We start from the raw sequence: 8,141 nt of genomic DNA, 5'->3' as shown, positions 1-8,141 counted from the left end.
ACAAGGAAAATTTCTGACTTATTACCCTGAAATAAGTAAAATTTCTGCAATTTTGCCCCAAAATAAGAAAAATTTTTGCCTTTTTGCCCTGAAATATGTAAAATTTCTGCAATTTTACTCCAAAATAAGGTGAATTTCTGCCTTTTTGCCCCAAAATAATGGGAATTTCTGCCTTTTTGCCCCAAAATAAGAAAAAAATTTGCTTTTATCTCTGAAATAAGTGAAATTTCTGCAATTTTGCCCTAAAATAATTGAAATTTCTGCAATTTTACCCCAAAATAACAGAAATTTCTGTCTTTTTGCCTTGAAACATGTGAAATTTCTGCAATTTTACCCCAAAATAAGGTGAAGTTCTGCCTTTTTGCCCCAAAATAATGGGAATTTCTGCCTTTTTGCCCCAAAATAAAAAAAAAATTGCTTTTTTCTCTGAAATAATTGAAATTTCTACAATTTTGCCCTAATATAAGGGAAATTTCTGCAATTTTTCCCCATAATAAGGGAAATTTCTGCAATTTTTCCCCAATATAAGGGGATTTTCTGTTTTTTGCCCCCAAATAAAGGAAATTTCTGCAATTTTGTCCTAAAATAAGGGGAATTGCTGCCTTTTGCCCCAAAATAAGGAGAATTTCTGCCTTTTTGCCCCAAAATTAAAAAAATTACTGTATTTTTTACCCCAAAATTAGGTGAATTTCTACAAATTTGCTCCAAAATACGGAGATTTTCTGACTTTTCCGCCGAAAATAAGGGGAATTTCTGCCATTTTGCCACGAAATAAGTGAAATTTCTGCAGTTTTACCCCAAAATAAGGGGAATTTCTGGCTTTTTGCCCGAAAATAAGGGGAATGCATACCTTTTTGCAATGAAAAAGGGAAATTTCTTCATTTTTGCCCGAAAATAAGGAAATTTTCTGCATTTTGACACAAAATAAGTGCAATTTCTGCCTTTTCCCCAAAAATAAACAAAATTTCTGACGTTTTGCCCAAACATAAGGGGAATTTCTGACTTTTTGCCCCAAAATAAGGGGAATTTCTGCCTTTTGCCCCAAAATTAGGGGAATTTCTGCAATTTTGCTCTAAAATACGGGGAATTTCTGCCTTTTTCACCGAAAATAAGGGGAATGCATACCTTTTTGCCATAAAAAAGGGAAATTTCTTCATTTTTTTCACCAAAATAAGGGGAATTTCTGCCATTTTGCCTTTTAATAAGTGGAATTTCTGTTTTTTTCCCCATACACAAATGTAATTTCTGTCTTTTTTGCCCAAAAATAAAGGGAATTTCTGACTTATTACCCTGAAATAAGTGAAATTTCTGCAATTTTGCCCCAAAATAAGGGAAATTTATGATTTTTGCACCCAAATAAGGGAAATTTCAGCTTTTTTACCTCAAAATAAGGGGAATTTCTGCATTTTTTCCACAAAATATAAAGAATTTCTGCCTTTTTGCCCCAAAATAAGGAAAATTTCTGCCTTTTTTCCCAGAAATAAGTGAAATTTCTGCAATTTTGCCCCAAAATAAAGGAAATTTCAGAAATTTTGCCCCAAAGTAAGGGGAATTTCTGATTTTTGCCCCAAAATAAAGGGAATTTCCGCCTCTTTGCCCGAAAATAAGGAGAATGCATACCTTTTTGCCATAAAAAATGGAAATTTCTTCATTTTTGCTCTAAAATAAAGGGAGTTTTGCATTTTGCCTCTAAATAAGTGGAATTTCTGTATTTTCCTCCAAAACAAAGGGAATTTCTGACTTTTTTGCCCCATAACAAGGAAAATTTCTGACTTATTACCCTGAAATAAGTGAAATTTCTGCAATTTTGCCCCAAAATAAGAGAAATTTCTGCCTTTTTGCCCTGAAATATGTAAAATTTCTGCAATTTTACTCTAAAATAAGGTGAATTTCTGCCTTTTTGCCCCAAAATAATGGGAATTTCTGCCTTTTTGCCCCAAAATAAGAAAAAATTTTGCTTTTATCTCTGAAATAAGTGAAATTTCTGCAATTTTGCCCTAAAATAAGTGAAATTTCTGCAATTTTGCCCCAAAATAAGAGAAATTTCTGCCTTTTCCCCTGAAATATGTGAAATTTCTGCAATTTTACCCCAAAATAAGGTGAAGTTCTGCCTTTTTGCCCCAAAATAATGGGAATTTCTGCTTTTGCCCCAAAATAAGAAAAATTTTTGCTTTTTTCTCTGAAATAAGTGAAATTTCTGCAATTTTGCCCTAATATAAGGGAAATTTCTGCAATTTTTCCACATAATAAGGGAAATTTCTGCAATTTTTCCACATAATAAGGGAAATTTCTGCAATTTTTCCTCAATATAAGGGGAATTTCTGTTTTTTGCCCCCACATAAAGAAAATTTCTGCAATTTTGCCCTAAAATAAGGGGAATTGCTGCCTTTTGCCCCAAAATAAAGAGAATTTCTGCCTTTTTGCCCAAAAATTAAGAAAATTACTGTATTTTTTACCCCAAAATTAGGTGAATTTCTGCAAATTTGCTCCAAAATACGGAGATTTTCTGACTTTTCCGCCGAAAATAAGGGGAATTTCTGCAATTTTGCCACGAAATAAGTGAAATTTCTGCAGTTTTACCCCAAAATAAGGGGAATTTCTGCCTTTTTGGCCGAAAATAAGGGTAATGCATACCTTTTTGCCATGAAAAAGGGAAATTTCTTCATTTTTGCCCGAAAATAAGGAAATTTTCTGCTTTTGACTCAAAATAAGTGCAATTTCTGCCTTTTCCCAAAAAATAAACGAAATTTCTGTCTTTTTGTCCCAACATAAGGGGAATTTCTGACTTTTTGCCCCAAAATAAGGGGAATTTCTGACTTTTGCCCCAAAATCAGAGGAATTTCTGCAATTTTGCTCCAAAATACGGGGAATTTCTGCCTTTTTCTCCGAAAATAAGGGGAATTTCTGCCAACTTGCCGAAAAATAAGTGAAATTTCTGCAGTTTTACCCCTAAATAAGGAGAATTAATGCCTTTTGCCCCAAAATTAGGGGCTTTTCTGCAATTTTGCTCCAAAATACGGGGAATTCCTGCCTTTATGCGCAAAAATAAAGGAAATGTAATCCTTTTTGCCATAAAAAAGGAAATTTCTTGATTTTTGCCCCAAAATGAGGGGATTTTCCGCCTTTTTGACTCAAAATAAGTGCAATTGCTGCCTTTTCCCCTAAAATAAATGAAATTTCTTTCTTATTGCCCCAAAATAAGGGGAATTTCTTCCTGTTTGCCCCAAAATAAGAATAATTTCTGCAATTTTGTACCTAAATAAAAGAAATTACTGCCTTTTTGCCCCAAAATAAGAAAATTTCTGCCTTTTTTTTGAAATAAGTGAAATTTCTGCAATTTTGCCCCAAAATAAGGGAAATTTCTGCAATTTTGCCCAAATGTAAAAGAAATTTCTGCAATTTTGCCCCTAAATAAGGGGAATTTCTGCTTTTTTGCTCCCGAAAAAATGAGATTTTCTGTCTTTTTGCCCCAAAATAAGGAGAATTTCTGCCTTATTTCCTCAAAATAAGGGAAATTTCTGCCTTTTTGCCACAAAATATAAGGATTTCTGCCTTTTTGCCCCCAAATAAGGAAAATTTCTGCAATTTTGCCAAAAAATAAGGAGAATTTCTCCCTTTTTGCCCCAAAATAAAGGAAATTTCAGCCTTTTTACCTGAAAATAAGTGAAATTTCTTCAATTTTGCCCCAAATAAGGGAAATTTCTGCAATTTTGCCCCAAAATAAGGTAAATTCCTGCAATTTTGCCCCAAAATAAAAAATTTCTGCCTTTTTGTCCCCAAATAAGGGAAATTTCAGCCTTATTACCTCAAAATAAGGGAAATTTCTGCATTTTTGCCACAAAATATTAGGAATTTCTGCCTTTTTGCCCCAAAATAAAAAAATTTTCTGACTATTTTCCCTGAAATAAGTGAAAATTCTGCAATTTTGCCCCAAAATAAGTGAAAAATCTGCAATTTTTGCCGCAATATAAAGGAAATTTCTGGAATTTTGCCCCAAAATAAGTGGAATTTCTGAGTTTTGCCCCAAAATAAGGAGAATTTCTTTCTTTTTGCCCCAACATATTGAGAATTTCTGCCTTTTTGACCAACAATTAGGGGAATTTCTGCAATTTTGCTCCAAAATACGGGGAATTTCTGCCTTTTTGCCCGAAAATAAGGGGAATTCATACCTTTTTGCCATAAAAAAGAGAAATTTCTTCATTTTTGCTCCAAAATAAAGGGAATTTCTGCCTTTTTGCATCTACATAAGTGGAATTTCTATCTTTTACCCCAAAACAAAGGGAATTTCTGTCTTTTTTGCCCCAAAATAAGGAAAATTTCTGACTTATTACCCTGAAATAAGTGAAATTTCTGCAATTTTGCCCCAAATTAAGGGAAATTTCTGCCTTTTTGTCCTGAAATATGTGAAATTTCTGCCATTTTTACGTCAAAATAAGGTGAAGTTCTGCATTTCGCCCCAAAATAATGGGAATTTCTGCATTTTTGCCTCAAAATAAGAAAAATTTTTGCTTTTTTCTCTGAAATAAGTGAAATTTCTGCAATTTTTCCCTAAAATAAGGGAAATTTCTGCAATTTTTCCCCATAATAAGGGAAGTTTCTGCAATTTTGCCCCAAAATAAGGGGAATTTCTGTTTTTTGCCCCAAAATTAGGGGAATTTCTGCCTTTTTGTCCCAAAATAAAGAAAATTACTGTATTTTTTACCCCAAAATTAGGTGAATTTCTGCAATTTTACTCCAAAATATGGAGATTTTCTGCCTTTTTCTCTGATAATAAGGGAATTTCTGCCATTTTGCCGCGAAAAAAGTGAAATTTCTGCAGTTTAACACCAAAATAAGGGGGAATTTCTGCCTTTTTGCCCCAAAATTAGGAGAATTTCTGCAATTTTGCTCCAAAATACGGGGAATTTCTGCCTTTTTGCCAGAAAATAAAAAGAATGTATACCTTCTTGCCATAATAAAGGGAAATTTCTTCATTTTTGCCCGAAAATAAAGAAATTTTCCACCTTTTTGACTCAAAAATAGTGCAATTTCTGCCTTTTCCCCAAAAATAAATGAAATTTCTGTTTTTTGCCCCAAAATAAGGGGAATTTCTGACTATTTGCCCAAAAATAAAAGGAATTTCAGCCTTTATACCTCAAAATAAGGGGAATTTCTGGATTTTTGCCCCAAAATATGGGGAATTTCTGCCTTTTTGCCCCAAAATAAAAAAATTTCTGCAATTTTGTACCAAAATAAAAGAAATTTCTGCCTTTTTGCCCCAAAATAAGAAAATTTCTGCCTTTTTTCTGAAATAAGTGAAATTTCTACAATTTTGCCTTAAAATAAGGGAAATTTCTGCAATTTTGCCCAAATGTAAAGGAAATTTCTGCAATTTTGCCGCAAAATAAGGGGAATTTCTGCCTTCTTGCCCCAAAATAAGGAGAATTTCTGCCTTTTTGCCTGAAAATTATGAGAATTTCTGCAATTTTGCTTAAAAATACGGGGAATTTCTGCCTTTTAGCCCCAAAATAAAGGGAATTTCTGCATTTTTCCCCAATATTTGGGGTTTTTCGGCATTTTACCTCTAAATAAGGGGAATATCTACATTTTACCTTAAAATAAAAAGAATTTCTGCCTTTTGCCCCAAAATATGGGGAATTTCAGCCTTTTTGTTCCAAAATAAGGAAAATTTCTTCAATTTTGTACCATAATAAAAGAAATTTCTGCTTTTTGCCCCAAAATAAGGGGAATTTCTGGCTTTTTGCTCTGAAATAAATGAAATTTCTGCAATTTTGCCCAAAAATAAGGGAAATTTGTGGCTTCTTGCCTTAAAATGAGGGGAATTTCAGCCTTTTGCCCCAAAATATGGGGAATTTCAGCATTTTACCTCAAAATAAGGGGAATTTCAGATTTTTGCACCAAAATATGGAGAATTTCTGCCTTTTTGCCCCAAAATAAATGGAATTTCTGCATTTTTGCACCAATATTAGAGGAATTTCTGCAATTTTGCTCCAAAATACGGGTCATTTATGCCTTTTGCCCGAAATTAAGTGGAATTTCTGCCTCTTTGTCCCGAAATAAGTGAAATTTCTTCAATTTTAGCCAAAAATTAGGGATTTCATCTTTTTGCCCCAAAATAAGGGGAATTTCTGCCATTTTGCCCTGAAATATTTGAAATTTCTGCAATTTTACCCAAAATAAAGGGAATTTCTGCCTTTTGCTCCAAAATTAGGGGAATTTCTGCAATTTTGCTCCAAAATACGGGGAATTTCTGGCTTTTTGCCCAGAAATACGGGAAATGCATCTCTTTTTGACATAAAAAAGGGAAATTTCTTCATTTTTGCTCCAAAATAAGAGGAATTTCTGCCATTTTGCCTCTAAATAAGTGGAATTTTTGAGTTTTGCCAAAAATATGGAGAATTTCTGTGTTTTTGCCCTAACATATAGAGAATTTCTGCCTTTTTGGCCCACAATTACAGGATTTTCTGCAATTTTGCTCCAAAATACGGGAAATTTCTGCCTTTTTGCCCGAAAATAAGGGGAATGCATACCTTTTTGCCATAAAAAAGAGAAATATCTTCATTTTTGCTCCAAAATAAGGGGAATTTCTGCTTTTTTGCCTCTAAATAAGTGAAATTTCTGTCTTTTTCCCTCAAAACAAAGGGAAATTCTGTCTTTTTTGCCCCAAAATAAGGAAAATTTCTGACTTATTTCCCTGAAATATGTGAAATTCCTGCAATTTTGCCCCAAAATAAAGGAAATTTCTGCCTTTTTGCCCTGAAATATGTGAAATTTCTGCAATTTTACCCCAAAATAAGGTGAATTTCTGCCTTTTTGCCCAAAAATAATGGGAATTTCTGCCTTTTTGCCCCAAAATAAGAAAAATTTTTCCTTTTTTCTCTGAAATAAGTGAAATTTCTGCAATTATGCCCTAAAATAAGGGAAATTTCTGCAATTTTTCCCCATAATAAGGGAAATTTCTGCAATTTTTCCCCAAAATAAGGGGAATTTCTGTTTTTTTGCCCCCAAATAAGGGAAATTTCTGCAATTTTGCCCTAAAATAAGAAGAATTTCTGCCTTTTGCCTCAAAATAAAGAGAATTTCTGCCTTTTTGCCCCAAAATAAAGAAAATTACTGTATTTTTTTACCCAAAATTAGGTGAATTTCTGCAATTTTGCTCCAATATACAAGGATTTTCTGCCTTTTTTGCCAAAAATAAGGGGAATTTCTGCCACTTTGCTGCGAAATAAATGAAATTTCTGCAGTTTTACCCCAAAATAAGGGGAATTTCTGCCTTTTGCCCCAAAATTATTGGAATTTCGGCAATTTTGCTCCAAAATACGGGGAATTTTTGCCTTTTTGCCAGAAAATAAAGGGAATGTGTACCTTTTTGCCATAAAAAAGGGAAATTTCTTAATTTTTGCCCCAAAATAAGGGGATTTTCCACCTTTTTCACTCAAAATAAGTGCAATTTCTGCCTTTTCACCAAAAATAAACAAAATTTCTGTTTTTTGCCCCAAAATAAGGGGAATTTCTGACTTTTTGCCCGAAAATATGAGGAATTTCAGCCTTTTTACCTCAAAATAAGGAAAATTTCTGCCTTTTTGCCCAAAAATATGGGGAATTTCTGCTATTTTGCCCCAAAATAAGAATAATTTCTGCAATTTTGTACCAAAATAAAAGAAATTTCTGCCTTTTTGCCCCTAAATAAGAAAATTTCTACCTTTTTTCTGAAATAAGTGAAATTTTTGCAATTTTGCCTCAAAATAAGGGAAATTTCTGCAAATTTGCCCAAATGTAAAGGAAATTTCTGCAATTTTGCACCAAAATAAGGTGAATTTCTGACTTTTTGCTCCCGAAAAATGGAGATTTTCTGCCTTTTAGCCACAAAATAAAGGGAATTTCTGCATTATTCCCCAATATTTGGGGAATGTCTGCATTTTACCTCTTAATAAGGGGAATTTCTGCATTTTACCTCAAAATAAGAAGAATTTCTGACTTTTGCCCCAAAATATGGGGTATTTCTGCCTTTTTGTTCCAAAATAAGAAAAATTTCTTCAGTTTTGTACCATAATAAAAGAAATTTCTGCTTTTTGCCCCAAAATAAGGGGAATTTCTGACTTTTTACCCCGAACTAAATGAAAATTCTGCAATTTTGCCCG

The sequence above is a fragment of the Micromys minutus genome (genome assembly GCF_963924665.1).
Source record: "Micromys minutus genome assembly, chromosome: 28".
In the NCBI taxonomy this organism is placed as follows: domain Eukaryota; kingdom Metazoa; phylum Chordata; class Mammalia; order Rodentia; family Muridae; genus Micromys; species Micromys minutus.
The sequence above is the reverse complement of the archived record's forward strand: the minus strand, read 5'-3'. Positions refer to the sequence as shown.